This window comes from Marmota flaviventris, chromosome 7 (assembly GCF_047511675.1).
Source record: "Marmota flaviventris isolate mMarFla1 chromosome 7, mMarFla1.hap1, whole genome shotgun sequence".
NCBI lineage: Eukaryota > Metazoa > Chordata > Mammalia > Rodentia > Sciuridae > Marmota > Marmota flaviventris.
Genome location: NC_092504.1, coordinates 22,778,840 through 22,801,483, shown reverse-complemented (window position 1 = coordinate 22,801,483; position 22,644 = coordinate 22,778,840).

The following is a 22,644-nucleotide window of genomic DNA, read 5'->3' as shown; positions in this document are numbered from 1 at the left end:
AAATTGGCCCCACTGTGCCAAACTTAGAACATGATATTGTGTAATATTTAAAAATCCATTCATCTCAATCTAATATATTTCTTATACCCTTTCAGCCAATTTACTATTCACATTTTATATACTGTTAGCTACAACAGATTAAGAACACATATTTTGCCTTGAAGTTCTGACATGATGTCATTGCCTGGGATAGAAAAGTCAAGAACAAATTTGAAAATAATTTATCACTGGAAATACAATTTCTGAGTATGACAACAACTATTTTCCGTTTCTAATGGAGGAATTTAATGAAAATTTCAACTTCAGTTAGATCATTCCTATTAATACCTTGTCTGAAAATATGTTTCATATCTTTTTTGCCCCATTAAAGTATCCTCAATAGTTAACTCTTAAGTGGCATCATGGCTATGTGGACTGAGTAAGATTCTTAACATGTCAGACCCTTAGTTTTGTACTCTTTCTTATGAAGATAAAATCACCTGGATCAAGTTTAGTTTATTGTTTAAGAATTAAATGTAATCCTCTTTACATAAATACTGCAATATAATAATATTTATATATATGTTTTAGAATTAATATTTTGTACATACAGTAATTTTCTGAGATTATTAATAATTGAATAACTATTATGGACTGAATCACGCCCTGCAATTCTTGCTAAATATTTACATATTGAGGTCCCAACTCTCAGTATGACAAAATGTTACATTTATAGAGGTAAGTCCTTGGAAGAGATAATTAAGATAATATAAATTTCTAAAGGTGTGCCATAATGCAATATTACTGATGACCCCATAAGCAAAGGAAATTTGGAAACAGTTAAAAAGGGAAGTTGGTGTGAAGGCAGCCATCAACAAATCCACTGGACATGCCTGGACAGAGCCTTTCTCGCAGCTGTTACTAGGAATCATCCTCTGCATCCTGTGATCTTGGACTTTCAGCTTCCAGAACTGTGAAAAAACAGAGTTTGATTATTTAAGGCCCATAGTCTGCGATACATTATTATGACTATCCTCACAAACTAATAAAATAATAAAGAAGCTGAGAATGGTGAAACATACCTGTAATTTCAGAGGCTTGGGAGGCTGAGGCAGGAGAATCTCAAACTCAAAGCCACCCTCAGCAACTGACGCACTAAGAATCCCAGTGAGACACCATCCCTAAATAAAATGCAAAATAGGACTGGGGATATGGCTCAGTGGTTGAGTGCTCCTGACTTCAACTATGGTACCCCTCCCCCCAAAATAAACAAATAAATAAAAGAAAATGTCCAGCTAAAATAAAGGATATTACTGTAAGGACATTGATAAATAAAGTTGGATTTTATAGGTGAATACAAGTTTTCAAGACAGAAAAGATGTCTTTGAGGTTCAACATATTTTCCCTCACTTTATTTTCATTGTGTATATCTGCTTGATGTTCTGTTTTATTAAATTACATTTGTTGATATTATTCAAGGTTTAGTCAATCAAACAGAATCAACTATATGTATATCAGACAGGAAAAGATTTTTATAAAAAGTTAGATGCTTAATATCACATTTGGATGAGCTAGCAAAACAAAGGTCACTGAAAATTGCCAATGTTCACAAAAATCAGGAATTTTCAGAAATCATTGAAAAAGACTGCTGTTATCTCAACTCTTTTTGAGTGATGAAGTGTCTGATTAACGGAGGATGAGGAAAACTACAGAAAAAAAAAATTATGTCTGGTGTTTCCAGAACTCACTTTTTCCAGAGCAGTCATTGTTTTTCTTCTTCAGCTTTTCAAATTGCATGTACTTTCTTCAAACTGGCAGAAACTGGCAAAAAAAAAAAAAAAAAAAAATCAGCACAACACATTTTCCGGGATTTTGTCCCATGGTAATGAAAATATCTCACATTTGCACCCAGACCTCCATTCACGGCCACAGGGAAGGGGTTTAGCAGCTTTTCTTTACTTGGATAGCATGTGTGTACCTCAAAACTCCGTTTCTGGCATGTTTATGACTGCTCATGTCTTCTCTGACATTCCCAACCTTACCTTCAAAATCTGGTATTTAAAAAGAAAATACATCATATGACCCCTTTGTCTGTTAATAGAACATATCATAGAAGTCCTAGACTTCCAGGTCATGCCTCATGTCTCAGCATCAGATCTGTATATTTCTTTGCTCTCTGAAGCAGTATGTCACCTTCTGTGCTTCTAATAGCTCTTCCCTGATTAGTTTATTTCTGTAACACTTATCATCATCTGACATGCTAGATATTTCATTTTTCAGTTTATTAATTGATCCCTCTTCATTAGAATATACATTTTTTTAAAGAGAGAGAGAGAGAATTTTTTTAATATTTATTTTTCAGTTTTCGGTGGACACAACATCTTTATTTTATTTTTATGTGGTGCTGAGGATCAAACCCAGCGCCCTGCGCATGCCAGGCGAGTGCGTTACCACTTGAGCCACATCCCCAGCCCTAGAATATACATTTTTAACTTAAAAAATTCATAAGGTTTTCTTGTTGTTGTTTACTGAGAGATCCTTAGATTTTAGAATAAAGTTTGACACGTAGTTGAGGTTCAAAAATATTCAATCTATTCAAGACTGAATGATCTTAAAGATTTAATGTTTACTATTTCTTTTTAGAGAAAAATTTCTGTGCTTTTTGTTTTGTGTCTTCAAGAGCATCATTTGATTGTCCCAAGATACCTCTATAGATTGATGGCTATCAAACCAATTGATTGCAAACCAGTTGAATCAAATGCTTACTCTGACTCAATCAACCCATAGCTAAAATTCATGCTGTGGTTTATTTGGTACCTAGGATGTTTCTTCCAAGTAGTTAGGTTCATGTTTTTCTAGAAGATTCAGTAGTTGTGTAAAGTCAACGACGACAGCAATAACAATAAAACACTGATTGTCTATATAATATGCATGTCATATTCTAGTCTCTATTGAAAGTGTCCCACCCCACTACAAAGGTAAAAAGATGGGAATTGGACATTTCATAGGGAGGATCCTTGACAAACACATTATGAGACATTTAGTGTCTGCTATTGAAAATGAGTATTTTTTGGGTGCCCTTAAAGTGTTCTAGAGAGCAACTGAATGATGAACATCATCAATAAAGTCATGAATTTCCTCTAAATGATGCCATTAATTAGATAATTGGAGGCAAAAAGAAAATATACTAATTTTGTTTTAGTAATCCTTTATAAAATGAGATTATCTCTTCTAGGTACATATGAAAATGAAATCCAAATATTCTTAATAAATGTTGTGTTAATTATCTGTTCACATATGAATGAATAGTATAATAATAAAGTATATACAATTTTAGTTTATTGCTTCCAAAGAAGCTCTATCTAAAAATGAATGAATTTAAGATAAGAACACAATTTATGTAATATTTTGTGCACATATTTTTGCACTTAAGACTCTTGGAATAAATTACGATCAAGTTAAAACTTAAAAAAACTAAAATGTCAATTAGTTGTTATTCCACTACTTTTGATATTTTCAACATTACTTTAAAAAGGTGCAATTAGTAGTGTGAATAAAAGGTATTAATGAAAGATCTACTGTGTGTTAGATGCACTAGGGAAATAGCACAGATGAAGAATGAAAAATCTTTGTACTCTATGAGACCATTAGTCTAGCTTTGGGAGTGTCAAATAGACAGTAAAAGATAGAAAAATTACAGATAAATAGATAATATTTGGATAATAACATATATAGATAAGAGGTAAATAGATGATAGGTACCGATAGATAATATAAATGCATGTATAATAGATGATTGATAGAAAATACAAACCCGTACAAACAATATTCAGAGAGTATAATGAAAACTGAGTGGGGGATATGTTATATTGGTAGTTGGGACATTGCTATTTCATATAGGATTGTTCAGGAAAGTTTCTGTGATACAATATTGTTTTGGAATGATGGCCATTTATGCAACAAGTGCCTATTATGAAGAGCTAATATGTTGAATTATGAGTTATTCATATAGTTATGATGAAATACTTATGGAAGAATAGAAAGAATAAGAAGATCTCAATTACAGTGTTAAGAATAAAAGTAAGAATGGGGCTGGGGTTGTGGCTCAGTGGTAGAGTCCTTGCCTTGCACATGTGAGACACTGGGTTCAATCCTCAGCACCACATAAAAATAAATAAACAAAGTAAAGGTTTTTAAAAAAATAATAACAGTAAGGATTTTTGCCCTCAAAATCCATAAGTCTGAGGAAATTAGCAAAGTCTATGAAATGGGGAATTTTTCACTGAAGAATTGTTAATGTGGACATGAAAAATCAAGAAGTAATTTAACCTATTTTTATGAAAAAAAACTTCAAGTATTATTTATTCAATATAGTTTTGAATATCTAACCATGTAATTTTAAGAATAATAAGTGAAATTAAATGAAAAATATATTTCTTGCTATCATAGGGACTACAACTTAAGGAGATAAATTATAGTCAGTTGATTATATAATTTAAAACAGAAAACTAAGTCCAATTAACAGCTATATTTAACAATTTTTTTGAGAATAGACGGAGATTATATGAAACAAACGTAGGGAATAGTAAATTAGGAGAAGGAAATTTGAAATTACACCAGGAAAATGTTTGAAATTTAAAGAATTTTTAAACCAATAAATTTCAGAAGAGGAGAAAAAATATATATGTTTCATTGAAAGAAGCTATTTGAAAAATATTCTGCAACATGTATACTCAGAAAAATGAGATATTATATCCCATCTGATTCAAATGTATGATATGTCAAGGTCATTGTACTGTCATGTGTAACTAATTAAAACAAATAAATAAATAAATAAAAATTAGCAAATAAAAAAAAGAAAGAAGCTATTTGGAAGGTGCTAAAAATTGCTTTAAAGGCTGATGCTATTTTATGAGATTTTTAGAGAAACTTATTGAAACTTCCAGAAACTGTCAAAATGCTTTAGAAAGTAAACTAAAAAAAAATTAGGAAAACATGTAAAGGTAATACCCAGGTGTGATTATATGGAGAAAAAATGAAAGAACAAACTTAATTTTAAAATATTTGCCTATGGAGATTGAAAACCTTGCAAATACATAGTGTAATGTTGAATACACTGTGAATTCATAAGTGTCTCTTCATGTGTGCACACCCCACAAGTTTCTTGGCTCCTTCATGAAAAGTACCAAAGTTAGTCCTTTGTGTCCACAGAGGGTCACACTAGGATCTGCATGAATACATACGTATGAAGCTTACTGAATAGATGAATAAATTGATCATTATAATATATCTATACCTTGTGACTTCAAATCACTCAGTCCTCTAATTGTTTGAAATAATATTTCCTCTATGAATATGGATAATTTTCAAATGAAAACTGGTGTTTATCTCTCTTGTATTAATGTTTTCTAATATTGACTGAAATAAAGAAGTGAAAAGAAGACACAAATGTATCTCCGATAAAGAATGGGCCCGGCAAAGGAGATGTTTCATTTATGAAGGATTTCTAAATACTTCTAGAAAAATATGTGTGACTGCTTTTATCATTCAGGAAATAATAAACATAGTATGCTATGAATAAAGATAGATATTGCACCTTTGAAGATTATTTTTAGCATAGATAAATATAGAATGAAGTAGAATCAAATATTGGTAGATGTCTACTAAATTCCAAGTTCAATGTTAGCCATTGTAAATTGTGAAAAGTAGGAATAATGCTGCATTTGAGAAGGCAGTTTTAAAAAGGTAATTTTGGGGAATTATTTTATCTATATCTGTAAAATTTAAGTTCACATGTAAAGAGATGCATGCTAATGGTGAATTACTAGGAGATGCAGGGATTTAAACTTACTTATACATTTTAGATTGAAGTAATTGGAAAAGCATTTTAAAGAGATGAGTTTTATTTAGACTTGAAAGGCTAGCAATTCTGTGCAAAAAAAAAGTTAAGATGTTTATATGAGAAAAATATCTCATTAGCAAAGTCTGACATAGAGGAAACAGTCCAGATTTTCTATCCAGTCATATAATAAATCTACATTTTGCTGATAATATGTTCAAGATTTGTTATTCACTTAAAAATGTTCCTCCTCAGTTATAATAATTTTAGCCCAAAGTATTAAAAATGTATTAGTTATATGTGCTTTTAATAAAAAAGGCTGAAGATTTATTAATTCCAAAACTATTAATTCATTTTCTATATTTATACATTGTATTTTATTATATATATATTATTGCAAATTTATATAATTTATTTTGCAAATAAATACTTATTTATTGCAATTATATATAATTATTACAAAGATATATATTTATATATTTTATTTATATATAAATAAATCAGGGTTATATGAGATAAAAGCTCACTGGAATTAATAATAATATACATAAATATTTTGAGTGTTATCTTCAAATAAGAATTTTTATTATCTCCTGAAACAACAAAAGTAAACTGTGTTATGTCTCATAATATAATTAGTAGTTCAGGAAGAACTCAGGTGGTGGTCTTGCTCAGAGTTTCATGTATTTGCTTTCAAGAGCCAAAGCTAGTACAGTAAGATATTTGAACATCTGTAGAAATCATGTGACAGCATGACACCTTTCTCTTTCTCCATGTAGTTTAATGTACACTAAATGTGGTCTTTCATCATAGTGCTTCAATATGAGGCAGTAAACTTGGATTTTTCACATCACATCATAGCTCAGGGCTCCAAAATCAGTGTCTGAACAAATGAGATGAAAGTTCCATTGTTACATGTGGTCTATCTTTTGAAGTCATGCAGCAGCACTTCTACCTTACTCCATTAACCACCAGTGTTAATAGAATGATAAACTTTTCAGGACTCAAGGGTTGAAGAGTTAGTCTCTACCCATTGTACAAGCAGTGAGGTCTGAAGGTTATTCTGTTGTTATTCTTCCTTAATTTTTTTCACTATCAATTTCCTTTCTTTGCCTTTTTATTCTTCCCAATGAAAACAGTATATATATCGTTTATACATAATACAGCAGCTGTGTATAGTAGTAGTCAGTGTTCTGCAACATGCTAAGCCTGTCATTAGTTCCTGTATAATGCCATTTTAAAAAATTTATAAAAGCAAGCAAAAAACTTCTTTGTTTCTACTTTGATTTTGTTTTGCCTCTTTTAGATGGAATAATAGGAATGTTGTAATGCAGTGCTTAAAGTTTGGCTTAACTCTGGTTTTGCTAGTTATTCACTACAATATAACTCTGGAAAGCACTGTCTCCTCAGGAAACAGTGTATGTAGTCCAGATACTGTAAATATATATCTCTTTTCTTTCAGCAGAGTTGAAGTAGAAATTGCTTCTAACAAGGGTGCATTGAATGCTGTCTTTACTTGAAGATCTCATACATTCATTTCAAATAAAAAATTTTTTTAAACCTGATTTTTTAAGCTACTTTGTGAGGCTTTAGTGGAAAATAACTATTCTGAATCTGATTTTAGTATTATCGAGCTTTCTAGACACTGGGACTAGTAAGTTAGCAAACAGGTCAAAGATGCTTATGAGTATGTTAAGAGTAAGAACACTAGATAGAAGGTGGCCTGAACATTATTTATTAGAACAATTACATCAATATTTTAAAAATATTTCTCTTATTTCAGTTAATTATAAAATATATTTTCAAATTGCATAATGAATCTTATTATTGTATTGCATATCTAAATCAGCATTGTTTTCCAAAACATGAAAAATATGTGAATATAAAATCCCTTTTTATGGAATTTAAATCCATAAAAAACGGGGACAAATTAAAGTGGTAAATGTAATATGCTTTTGTGTATGCTGCCAATTATAGAATCCCCAGTAAAGCAGTAAAAACGAAGTGTATCTTACCAGTAAATAATTTTAAAAATTCACTATTCTCATTCTTGTTTCAGGGGAAATAATATTAATGTTACATTTGGAAAATATGATATTCCACAGAAATAAACTTTTTTGTATATTTATGATGTTTTCTGATTATGAAGGTATTTATTCATAAATAATTAATAGTAATATCTTGGCACTGTTAATTTGTGTGACTGAATATCAGTGCGATTTCCTATGCTTTCCAGAAAGAAAAAAAACTGCCATAAGAGACATAAATTGCTTTTTAGTGAAATGTTTATTTTGAGAAGTTACAAGTTATTAAAATTTTAAGGCTCAAGTAAATAATAAAACCTGCATTTAACCAAGTTTTCAATTTGAACTCTTCAGTGTTACCAGAACAGAAGCCACACAAATGCCAGGAATTTTGTCTGCATTATTTCTTCCTCCACCCCAGGCACCTAGAGTTACATCTGTCCTATTGAATACTGCAGAAGCAGGCGATTTGAATATGAGTCTCACATACTTTTGGCCCAGCTCTGATTTTAGTTCAGTTGTGCCTTAAGTACTGATTCACTATGGCTATGATCAGTAGAAGTCTGAATCATATCTATGAGTTTTCCACAAGTTGCCAAGACCTCCCCAAGATTTCTGGTGCATATCATGTGGGATAGCTCTCAATTACTTACTACCTGATGGAATCTGGTTTGAAATGTTTTTGCTTTTAAACTTTCTTTTGGATGGTCTGGAAAGCATTCAGCATGCTTCACAACAAAAACATCATCAGTAAATCACATGTAGTTGCCTTCCAAAGAAATTATCTAAACCTCAATTAAATTCCAAATAAACTGTCTAAACCCACATCCTGGTTTCAGGCACTATTCTGGAAGAAACTTGAGCTAAAACAGCACTCTACAGCTATGTATGTTAAATTTGAAAATAAGTGTTTGATAATTTAGTTATTCAGATTTTGTGTTACACCATTACTTATTGTGATGCACTACCCTGGTAAAGGTGTGGATCTTAAAATTTTCATAAGATAGAGAAAGAAATAAAAGGCATACTCTAATAAGTTGCTATAAACAACGGTTTGCAAAATGAGCCAACCTTTGTTCTCTCAGCAAAGAGAAATATATAACAGAAGAATGGCACAGAGAATTTAAAGTTTTTTCTCTAGTCATTTAGTAAATAGATGTTATATAGCATGTGAATATAAATGAACAGTGTCTATTAGTTAAATGAGGACATGATTGATACTTCTAATTTCACATTTAATATGTGTGTCCATTCAGTTTTCTCCATTACTTATTGACCTCACCCTTTTGCAGATACTGGGGAGTAGAAATAGCACCTAATTCTCAGGAAACAGTGTATATAATTAATTAATCATTTGTTTGAAATTAAGATATATCTGCCTTTTTTTCACATCAATGTCAGAAATCTGTATGCATACTTTATGTGATCTAAATAAATCAGTCAATATTAGAAATACAAGTGTGTATAGTTATTTCATTAGTATCTTCATGTTTAAAATATATCTATAAATAGTAGAAATTTTAGACCACAGGGGAATTGTACACTACCTGTGTGATTAAAATTTAGCTGAATGTAGAGATAATGCACTGTAAAGAAATTCAATGTATTCAGATATAGATCATAGATTAAAAAATGAAGGACTTTTATTGACAGAAGTTGAGTAGGCAGTGAGACCAATTAAAGAGGGTTTTAATGAGACTAATTGAGTTTATACCTTAACATAAGTGTGTATATCAAGAGAACATTTCCCTCACTGGGACTGTAAATTAATTACTCCATAGTAATTATCACTGGAATGTTTCCAAATTAATATTTTTATTTTTAAGAATTAGATTTTCTACATTTTAGACATTTTATTTATTGTGGAGGTTGTGAACAGAAGAAAGACCGAGAGTAGAGTGAAGAGATCAGGAGATTGGGGGAGGGAGGAGAGGAGAGAAAAAGGGAAGTACTGTGGGATGAAATGAAAGAAAGTATGTTACATGCATTTATGAATATGTTAAAATGAACCCCAATATTATGTATATATAATTCACAAATAAATACATTTTAGAGTTCTTTATTAATACAAACTTGCAATCAATTTACTACATATGTTGTAATAATTTTTTTAAAAAATATTCCTCAATAAAAAGTTTGCTCAATTGGGGAGCTACGTGTTTTCAATTAAGCTCTTTGAAAACTTCAATAGTTTTAATTTCATTGTTCCTTTCTTTCCTTACTAAGTGAAGTAATAAAATATGTTGAATAGTTACTTGTGTTCTGAAAGTGGATTTAAAAAAAATAGGAATTTGATAGAAAAAATATGCCCCCAAATTTTTGATCTAGGCTTACTGATATTGGCACCTAATAGCTTTTCTAGAAATTATAGGAATGGCTTATCACAGCATGAACAAAATGTAAACTAAGAACATCTCTGCACTATTAAAAAATTAAATTCTCATTAGCAATTAAAACATGACAGCAACACCACATAAAGACTTGGGAGAAAAAGATTATAAAATATTCTGCTGATTTAAAGGTGTACCAAATGATTCGTCAAAGATTATGTTCCTTCCTAGATGAATAATAAAGGGAATAGATTGATAAATCAAAAGATACTGTCAAATGTCACTATGTTAAGCATGTGCTTGGATCAGTAATGGTAAGAGTGCTGTAGTTTTAAGCCAGCTAAATAGTTGGCCCCATGGAGTGACTTCTAAGTACCTACTTATCTTTAAAACATACAAGGTTCTTTGGCACACTAGAAAATAAATGACCTCATTAATCCCCCCTGTAGTAAAATTTCTGTGCCTTGCATGTATTAGGACTATTGAAATATACCACCTGTGGAATGTCATATGCATAACACTCATCTGGTTGCTGGGAGTGCAAAAAAGCATGAGGCACAGCTGTTTGTAACCTAGTAGGACTACACAGGCAAGGTAACAGGAAAGTTAAGTGGTTCAGTGTTATCAGTGGTGTAATTACTAGATGCTATGGAAGTACTGGGAAGTCATTGATCCTTACCTCAGAATGTCTGCAAGATAATTTATCTGAAGGAAAGAACAGAAGTAAGGTATTGTAGATGTAAACAAACTTACACAGGGGACAGAGGCAAGATCATGGTGAATTTAGGAAATTAGGTATTCAAAATTGTCAAAGCCAATAATTTGATGTAGTGACTGGAAGACAAAAGCAATCAACAAGTAAAAATATGGAAGAATTGATATAAGAATTTAAGGTGTTTGATACTTCATCCGGAAAGCAAAGAGGAAAAAGAGGGATTGCAAAAGCAAAGAGTTACATATTTGGAAACAGGCGGCTATATTTATATTATACATAATTTATTGAAATATTTTTATCCATTATTAAATATTTTTATTATTTTGTCACTTTAAATGGCATATTGGGCTGGAAATTTTTCAATATTTTAAGGTGACTCATTTTATTTGCACAAAATTATTAAATATCCTAAGCAGTGATTAGAAAGATAATCATTGTCTGATACCCAGAACTCATTTAGCTATAAGGCTCTGCTTGAAATATAAAGAGCATTTTATGAATGGCAAGAATTATTCCACCCAATTAGTTCTTTGTCAAGTCTCTTGTTATTATCATTATTTAAAATACATAATGATTGGAAATGTCCAGGTAAATAATAAAAAAAAAATTACTTTGTTATTAGAGTATTTTACTAAAGTCATTCTTAAGGATATCTTGAGTCAAAATTATCTCCTCTTCCCAGTTCTCTGCAAAAAACAAAGTCAAATACATAAGTTATTAATATATATCATGCACCATGATTATGATATATACAGTTTTACTTGTCAAAAGGAAAATTCCTGCATTATTAATCATTAGGAATACATCAAAGGAAAACATGTGAATCACAAAGTGTTCAATCACTCTTGTAAATTTAAAGTTATAATGTAGTGAATAACTAGCAAAACCAGAGTTAAGCCAAACTTTAAGCACTGCATTACAACATTCCTATTATTCCATCTAAAAGAGGCAAAACAAAATCAAAGTAGAAACAAAGAAGTTTTTTGCTTGCTTTTATAAATTTTTTAAAATGGCATTATACAGGAACTAATGACAGGCTTAGCATGTTGCAGAACACTGACTACTACTATACACAGCTGCTGTATTATGTATAAACGATATATATACTGTTTTCATTGGGAAGAATAAAAAGGCAAAGAAAGGAAATTGATAGTGAAAAAAATTAAGGAAGAATAACAACACAAAATAAATTTCTGCATTTGTTTTTGAAACTCTAAGGTAAGTGTCTAATAGCCAAAAATTACAGATCATAGTTTATGAATTAACATTAATACATACTGAACATCCAGTTAATTTTCTCTTTCCTCTCCCCACCCCCCCAAAAAACTCATTGAAATATAAGAGGGTAGAGATAATTGTGGAAAACTGTTTTTCTTCCTACTTTTAAAATTAACATTGTTGAATGAAATAATTTCTTTTTCACCCCTTAGTTATTGAATTAATAACTTGCAAATATAGAATACTATCTTCAGGAACCTTTCCTCCTATGCCTTTTTTACTGCTAAACAAATCTTTGAAATCAACAGAAGAATCAAATGCAGCATGCAGGATGAAATAAAATCTCCTTGCTTTAGTTTTCATTTGCTCAGATCCTAATCTGATGTGAGACATTCTTGTTGGAAGGTGTGGTACAAGCATAATGTTCTAAGTCAAAGGTCTTTGATATGCAAACTAGGCATTAACTATGTATTTTGAGTTTTATTTGTCTGATTTTCAATTAGTCCACCTATGAAAACTAAGTGTTTACTATACATCCTGTGCTGTGTCAGGCACTGGGAATAAAATTACTGAGACCTAGTTACTGTCTTCAAGAATCAGTAAACTGGGTGCTGTGGCATTTGCTTATAATCCCAGTGGCTCAGGAGGCTAAGTCAGGAGGATCACAAGTTCAAGATCAGCTGCAGCACTTTAGTGAGGCTCTAAGCAATTTAGTGGGAACTTGTTTCAAAATAAATAAATAAATAAATAAATAGGGATGGGAATGAGACTCAGTGGTTAATCAAGCCTGCATTCAATCCCTGGTACAAAACAAAACACACACACCAAAGGAAAAAAAAAAAAATCAACAAATGAACCACTCGTTAAACAGATTGCTGCATCATCCCTCTCATCCACTGGGAAGAAACACTCTCTGTCCTACTATTTGAGGATGAATAAGTCACATTAGATCCGTTTAGTACTTCTGTGTAATCATCTGTGGGTCTCTAGGTGCAAGGTGTCTTACTCTGCTTTTAATGGTTGCACTGAGTTGGCAGAGCCCTCTTCCCCCTACACAAAGAGAATGAGGAGTCAGACAGAAGTGTCTGAGCATTAGAATTTTTACTTTTTTCATCCCTCTTTTCACATACTCCTCCAACATGGGACAAAGTAAGAAGTGCAATTGTGCTCCATATCTTCCTGAAGTACCACAGCTGAATGGATAGTGAGACTTGATCTGAAATTATTACATGGACCCAGACTTATGAAAATTCAATTAGCCTTTTGTTGTTGTTGTTGTTGTTTTACATTATATGGTGCAAAAGCAATCTGCACTCAGTGGACACCACACTTAAGAGTTCTAGAATTTCATCTCTCGGCTAGCAAAATACAGCAGAATGATCTTTCAGGATTCTGGATAACATCAACAAGCTGAAGCTTCCAGCAGCCACAAGATCACAAGGGAAACAATCAAGATCCTCCACAGCGTGCTGTGTTGCTAAGCTATCATGTTTGGCAGTTGTATTAAATGTATTTTTTAATTACTCTGCTTTCAATTTATTATGATTTTATCAGAACAAAATCTACCGTAAGTCAAGGAACATCTGAACTTGACTTTCCCCCTGACAGCATTTCTTTAATCAATTACAAGTGTACAAATCCTCATATCATGGTCTGTTTCTGGGTACCTAGATTTACATTGATGTTTACTTGGTATTTTCTGTAACATTTCTGTATTTTCTGTAGCATGTGTAAAGCATGTCTCCAACAATCCTTTGCAACATATATATCATTAAAAATGTGAACTGTAGCCTCAAAAATTGATACAGTTTACATGTCCATATAAAATGGATATATCTAAACTCTTTTTAATTTTTAATACCTAATAAGTAAGTAATCTACAAGTGGGAGAGCCTTTGAGGTTTATATATATACATATACATACGTATATATATAAATTTGTGAGGTCATGTGACTTAGTGATTTTAAAACACAGAATCCTCTTTCTGAAAGTAACAGGAATTCAGATTTGTAAAATGTTATGTCACTATTTATTATTTATTTCATTATTATTATTATTATTTTTAGGAATGACTTATTTGGAAAAGGGCTAGTTAAAATGGTTTAGTGTCAGTAGATACTACTATATAAAGCACAATTTTACCATAATTCAGTTCTACATCTGACTTTTGTTTCCAGTGTGTACAAATTGTGCTTACTTAAACAAAAATGAGGGATATACTGAAAATGAGGTAATTTCTACTTTTAAGAAATGATGATGAAAAGAACACAGTGGTGTTTTTATTTTTCCTATATGCTGAGTATATAAAAATCACAGGAAGTTATGTTTACAGACTAACTTTTCTAATTCTTTCAGTTGCTGGCACTGTTCTGAGAACCGTATTTGGGTAGCTCCAGTTATGTCTCTGACAGAATATAGAATGACTGATTAGGTTTGCACATTATATTGGATGAAGAAGAAGCGGGTCATAATTTATAAATCCACACTCAGGCTTCAAATGATGAGGCCTTGAGCAAACCACCAACATTCTAATATAAAACCCAAATTGTGTAAGTACTTTTTAAAATTGTATTTATTGAATTACAATATTGCATTTGGTGATCTTTCATCTCCAGACAGAGAAGCCACTGTGTTTGATGTTGGATACATGAAAGCAGAGCTCTGATGAAGGCTTGTGTGGTTGTGGTTTATTTGGGAATGAGATCCCCCTTGTAGCACTAAGGAGAATGAAATGTAGGAGGGACAGCAAGTGCTTGGATCCGTTAATAGAGTTGTTACTTTGCTTCGGCTTGTGGGAAGAATTCCTTGGGAAAGTCTGGAAAGTTAAAGTGGTATGTCAGGACAATTCATCCAGGCAAAGAAAGAGAGGAGCATTGATCCACTGCTCTTGTTTCCCCTTAATAAAAGCCCCCAGAATGTGATGCTCTAGTTGTCTATGTGAGGTCTAAGGCCTTTTTCTGGCTGAGCTCTGTCGCTACAACACCAAAAGTGATTTAGGGCTGAAGGAATTAAGTAATATGTTGAACTGAAAAGAGACTTTTCCAAGATGTGCCTATGAAAGTGGTTAGAGTACCTATGGCTAGAATACAGAGTGAAGTTGCAAGTAATCAATGTAGTACATAAGGAATTTGACCACATGTTAAATGAGAAGCACATTTTATTGTGATACATCACAGATATATCATAATTTATTTGTTACTATGAATAGTCTCACTTACCCTTCTCTTGTAATATGTTGCTTCTATTTTGATCTGTTAGATGTGTGATGATACATAATTTTGAAAATTTGCCCAAGGTTTCAAATTTCAAGCTTTTATAATCCCCAATATGCTACTTTTATTCATATTCCCTAGATGGGCTGAAGAAAGATGGATCACAAGTTGGATGTTAAGAAAACCAGACCCTTATAAAATTTTTCTATTTCTATTTAAATTTTGTAGTCGAGAAAATGAAGACAAATATGTCAAAAAGCAAGGCCAAAGGACATCTTGCTTGGGGATATAAACAGAAAATTTCATTATATAATCATACAGGCTCATCAAAGGATGATATTTTAGGTGGCTTTTTAAGTTGGGTTTGAGTGCTCTCAAATCAGACATTGACTTCCATAGGGATTTCTGAAGAGATTAGAATGGCTGATATATAATCTTGTGAAGCCTTTGGGTTTCAATGTGGAGAACACTGAATGTTGGCTACAATAAAAGCTGTGTCTAGTTGGCAATAGCTCAGCACATCAGCATATTAACATAACTTAGGGAAGAAGCATTAAAATATTAAATCACATGATAATCTAGAATGCTTAGTCCCTAAGGACTTACAAAAAGATGTTTACATTTAAGTTTCCAAAATAGAAAAGAAAATGATCTCAAGGGGATTAACTCAAACTGAATTCATATTAACTAAAACTAAAGCCATGAGACCTTTTGGGAAAGGGCTTTGTATGAGGTTCTATAAAAACCTAAATAAATGAAGATTTGGAAGATGCCAAGAATGAGTTTTAAAATTAAAAAACGAAATTCAGTGCAATGAATTTAAAAATTTAAGACTTTAGTATTGATGAGTGTAAATATATCAAAACTTGATATATTTTAAATGTCATCTTTATCAATGTGAAACCTCACTAAACCCATACACTCTAAATTCAGAAAAGCAAACTGAAGCAGAAAAGTAAGAAGATAGAGAACAAAATATTACAAATAAAATCAGTGTTCGAGAAACAAATACATGTAACATTCTGCTTGTAAAAACAGACAATTTATGATATTTAACAAGATAATAAATGCTTTTCATATGATTAACAGGGTCAATTTAAAGGTAAAATTAAATTGCAGAAACTATTGTAGATTAGCATGGCCCCTACAGGTGTTTTTTTTTTTATTATTTAGTATTCCATAACATACATAATATTACAAAAGATGTGAAAATGATAAAACGAAAATAAAAGAGAAGAAATTTACAAGTAAGTTTCAAATAGAAAAAAAAAGTCTTACTTCCCCAATTCCTTATTCGATTGCAAAACTGACCATGACTGTGATTATTTTTCATGTAAACTCTTGCACAGTGTGTTTCTGTTACATAATTATATTTTCTACTAAAGTGGATAAATAGAAAGTTATAGCTATGAAGATATTAAAGAGCACTATTCCTGTATAATGATGTTTTTAGAAAAGTATTTTTATAAAAAATGATACAAATGATAAAAAATTATATTTTGCTGTGCATTGGTATTTATAAAATGAGGAATTATATTGAATTAAATTTTTAAAAAAACTTTTTGCTTTTTTATGAAAGATTTACAGTGTAAAAAATATTACACCAAAAGCCTTGCATATATCCATTATGATAATATGACTATCAATGTTTGGTTTATCCAATGAGATTAAAATACAAGGGTGTAGTGTATAAAAACCATGCAATAGACACGAGCAAAGGGTCTACTAGTAAAGTAGCAAAAAAATATATTGCTTTCTTATTACTCATAAACCACCTACATTTTTCTTTTTAAAGGTCAATCAATGACAGCATGAACTTTTTCTTTTCTGATACTGAAAAGCAGCAATAAATTGCTTTCACTATACATGGAAGAACTGTATACTCTTGGATAAGTTTTAATTCCAAAAATCACAGTAAAATGACCTTCTTTATAATATCACTATTGTTTGTCTAGTTTTAAAGATGGTCTCTGTGACAGTACTCTTTAAGTTTTCACAATTCTGTTACTGCTCATCAAGTTGTCAGTCGCAGAGAATATTTACATTCAATCAGATATTTTTTTCAAGAATTTTGATTTAAAAGTTCAATTACAATTTGAAATGACTGAGGATTTCATAAAATCTAGGTCATGTTATATAGCTATTTTTTTAATTAAGATATGTAAACACTTGGGGAAATTGAGTAGAGCAAATAGATACCTAATATATTTAATCTTTACCAAATAGAGTTTAGAATATTGTCTTTCCAATGTGCAGAATCATTCCTCTTATTTCTTGGTCACATCACATATCCTTTCAAATAGCATCTGGTGAATGCAATTTGTAAGATTGATACTGTCCAATCAGCACTATCTAGAAACACATTGCAAAGGAAATTGCACGCTACCTAGGTCAGAGTTGATAAAGAGTTTACAAAGGTAATTTAGCTTATTTATTGGCAGATGTATTGTCCTTAAAGGACAAGAATGTGAGCTGAAATCCCAACTAATCCTGTGTGAGTTAATTTCCCTTCAGGTGACATTGCTTTTGGGTGATTTTGATCAGGTCCTTTAAAAGTTAACCTCAGTGATTGTTAGATATTTATTGTGTATCAAAATTGCTTAAAAAACTTTTGATTATAAAGGAGATCTCTGAGTTCCAAAACTGAATGAATAAATCTAAAACACTAGGCGAAAGCAACATAAAGTTTTGGGGAAAAGATGGCCTTTGTGATACTTCTTGCACAAAAAATTCAAACATTGCTGATTAAAAATGATAATATGGTCAAGATTATATTTCATCTATTTATTCATATTCTCTTAAATGCTCTGGAGACAAATGAAGTAAGATTTCTTTTCTCAATTCTGTTTCATAAGCATACTTTTCAACTTACTAGAAAAAGTGGCTTTATGTTTAATACCAAATTCAGTAAGATTCTTGTTATGAGAAAAATTTCATCTACCAGCTGGGCACCTCAATTTGTCCTCTAAGAAGTGTAACCTTCTTAACCTCTAGGAAATTCATCATATACAAAAGCTAGAGACCACTCTCAGGTTTTTGAATCTTGGGTAAGAATGAAGAATTAGAAAGAAATCAAATTTGTATGTTTTTATGAATATGACTAGACTAGAGATAAAATATTAAGTTGTAAAGATGATTATTAATGAACCTGGTGACTACTTTCAAATCATCATTATTTTAAAATCATCAAGCATAACAAAAATATACAATTAAATGTTTAAACATAAATAACACAATGATTTAATTTATTTAGTTAGAAGAGAAATAGACCATGACCACCTTATACAGTTTTGACATTCTGTGATAAAGAGATCGTATTGAGGAGACATGGAAAATAGAGCTTTTGGGTAACCCATTGACTTTTAAGGTAGAAGGAATACCTAATAATAAGTGTGTTTTTTCCTCTTTGATATTGATTTTTCTTATTTACTAATTTGTTTTACTCAGCAATTGCTGAAATCCTTGGAGCTATTACTAGGTTGATAGCATAGTTTCATAGCTACCTAATAGTCAAACCACTTTATCTGTATCTGCTAGTAAAGTGTACCATTTAGGATTCTTGTTTCTAACAAGGATGATAAAAGAGTGATATTAAAGCAACACTAAAGTTTAGTCTGTCAACTCCTTCAATGTAGTAGTAAATTAGAATAAAGGTATTCATATAGTAGCAACAGGATAACACAAAAGTAGAGATAAGAAGGCATAGCTGCCCCTAATATGATATCATAAAACCAGCAAATAAAAATTGCCTAACATTTTTAGAGCAAACACAGCTTTGTATAGGAACTCTTGTTCTCTGATATCCTTTGGGAAAAAAGCAAGCTCTTTGTGCCATTCTCCCAATAGAATGAATGGATCACTATCTACCTTCCCTTACTTCAATTCAAACCAGGATCCCTCTGAAAGGGAACATTCCTTCATTTTTTTTTCTCCCAGTTGCTAATTTATGCTGTCTCCAGCCATGGCAAGAAGTATGCTGCCTCGTTACCATGATGGAGTCTGTGTTCATCTTTTCAACAAATTATGCACAAAAAAGTGATATTTTTCTTATATGCAGCCAGTTTCACAGTCCCTAGCACTTTCTAAATTTTATCTTTCCTAGTGCTATTTTTATGCGTAATTGCAGGAATGGTTCATGATAGTGAACTCAAATTCAGGCATACATGTTTATTTCTCATTTCAAAATCCTTTTGATATTCTGGAAGAATCCTTGATCTCAGTCCTTGTTATGATCTTCTCTGATTGTAACCTGTATAGGTAGAGGTGAAGAGGGCATTGGCTTCTCCATGAGTCTCTCTGTCTGCAAAGGTAGCTTTTCAGAAATCCACCACCCTTGTTTGTGTAATCCTTCATTTCTGGCAGCTTTGATACTTTTATGTCTCTCTTTTGTCAAACTACCTCAGCTACAGAAAATCATTTTATTTCTCATACCCTACATAATTCCTAAATTCCAGAAAATATTATCACATGATCCTTGTGTTCAGAGTACTACACATGACTCATTTCTATTCTTTTCCCCAAACTAGAAGAATCCTAAATTTTATAAATGAATTGAGGTTTGGAACTTAAATTTCCCCTGGAACAAGGAAACAAACTTTATCTGCTTCAATGGGTGAAAGACACATGGGAAAATTATGACAGAAAAATAATGGTTTAAGATGGTTTTTAACACTATCATTCATGTATAGGTTATCCATTATTTTGCATAGATCATCCCTTTTATTTACCTCTGAATGCATAATATCTTTAATTTTCTCACTAGTATCATTAAACATTTATCTACATCTATATCCACATTTATATCTGTATTCATTTAATTATTGTCCATGGAAAATGTTTCTATACACTTGCTAATTTTAGATCAGTTGTTCATCTATGTCCTACTATCTATAATTTAGATAAAGATAAAATCCAAATCCACATGTGGAACTAAGTTGAACCAATTAAGCCAGTTTTCTTTACTGAAGATTTCTTAAATTTTAATACCAAGCTCAGCTTTAACTTGAAGATAGAATTTTACTTTCATTTATCATTGTACTTTACTGTATCTTCCTTAGGAACATTCTAAGAAAGAGAGAGGACTAGAGCAAGAGTGGTTTCGAATTTTTCCATGACTATGACAATGTAGGAAATAATGCTTTAAATATCTACATAAATAACATAAAAATCATTCATCCCAATTAAGACATTTGATTTGGGATAAAAGACTTATTTTGATAGGGACAGATGAAATCCCTAGAAATCAGTTTAATTTTACATGTTTTATGGTTCTTAACGTGTTTCTGTTGCAACAAAGACCTTCTTTTAGGTCTTGGACCTATTCTGCTCCTCATAGCCCTGGAGTTATGAATATGATATTTCTTCTGATTGAAATTCTCTTTTTTAATGCTTGGACTATTTAATCCCAGTTTCTCATAATTTCTTTATCTTAATATAAGCATTACTTCTTCAAGGAACCCTTCTATGCCCTCCCTAATTAATCTAGGGCTCACTTTAAACAGTCTGTTTGCTACTTTACTACTGCTTATGTGATTTGGCTGAACATATGCCACACTCAGAAGGCTAGAGCTTCATGAAATCAGGTCTTAGCCTCTTTTGCTTCTGAATTGCTTCCTCAGTACATATGATAGAGTTGTGTGTGGAATAAACATGGACAGTTTTGAAGTACAGAATTATATTCCTTTAATGCTTTGTATATAATTTTCTCAAAACATTTGCCACAGTTGCTTCTGATATGTATTATAATTATCTTTTTTTCATGTGTTTCTCTTCTTTATTCTCATTATTTGAAGAATCTATATTTTGTGTACATTTCTCATGAAATCTGTTATAGTACAAAAGTGTATATTTACAATATAAGTTTGTAAAATTCTAAATGCATAGAGTTCTTTTTAATAATTTATTAATAATTCACTAATGGTACGTACTTATTTAAATTTTATTTAAAATATAAGGGTATTTATTGTTTAATATAATATACCATAAATAATAGCATCTCTAATTTAAAATCTTTAATTATTTAAGATAAAGTAAGAACAGCTATCTTTCATTAAAGCAGTATAATGAATTTTGCATTGTAATGTGACAAAAATTATACTTTCTTTGAATTAAAAGGTAAAAGAAAAATGCAGGGGCAGAGGATGTGGCTCAAGCGGTAGCGTGCTCACCTGGCATGCACGGGGCACTGGGTTCGATCCTCAGCACCACATGAAAATAAAATAAAGATGTTGTGTCCACCAAAAACTAAAAAAAACAAATATTAAAAATTTCTCTCTCTCTCTCTCTCTCTCTCTCTCTTAAAACAAAAAGAAAAGAAAAATTCCAAGTTTTTTCTCTAATACTTACAAAATTGAAACTAATTAACAGATGGATTTTAGGTAAGTTTGCTTTATGTTTTAAACAATTGATTTAAAGTGTCTTCATCACACTAATTCATAGAACTTGGAATCTGTTTTTTTGACAAGCAATTTAACAATGGCCAGAAGAATCAAATTTCTAACAATTACAATGTCTTATATAGTACTATTAGATATTTAAATATGTTCATTGACTTGTTTTTAAGTGGTGACAGTCACAGAGGGACACAATAATCGCAGTTAATAAATGTTCCAAGGTATCACTGAAATTTAAAAGATGAGTGGTAGGTACAGAGAGCTGAAGTGAACCTTTAAAACTGTCTGGATGCTCATTTAACCAACCTATTGATGTAGGACAAATGAGGTTGGACACTCAAGGAATTTTCAGGAAGCAGGTTTATTTATTGTTGAGGTGCAGAGGTGCTAATGCCTAAAAATTTGTGGACCTTGAGTCTGGAAATGTTTAAACTTTATATTCAGTGGGGTGGTTACATGTCAGTGGGTGGATACATCCCAGTTACTCTTTGTTCCATATTCTTAGCCTACACAGAGGTTTTACAAGTTTTTCCCAAGTAAACAAAGATAGTATCTTTTTGTACAACAAGCTCTGTGAGACTATTACACATTTTGCGTGCAAACCTGGCATTTACAAGAAAGAAGAAGCTTCAAATCAAAACATTCTCTGCAGAAACCCTGATGACATTCTGTTTGCACTCTGTAAAATCTTCCTAACTAGAAGTGTAATTATAGGTAGTGTCTTGGGAGAAAATTAATTATGGCAAGGGTCTTTTGGGTGGAAGTATCTTGTCTGCCTCACCATTAGCACCCATATTATTTCTTCTTCACATTTTATATGCATATTATATTTGTATATTTATTATTATTTTTAATTTTATGGGAGATAATTTGCCTAATATCACCAGAATTTTCCCCCATAGATCTGCATAATAGAGAATTAAAAATATGTGCTA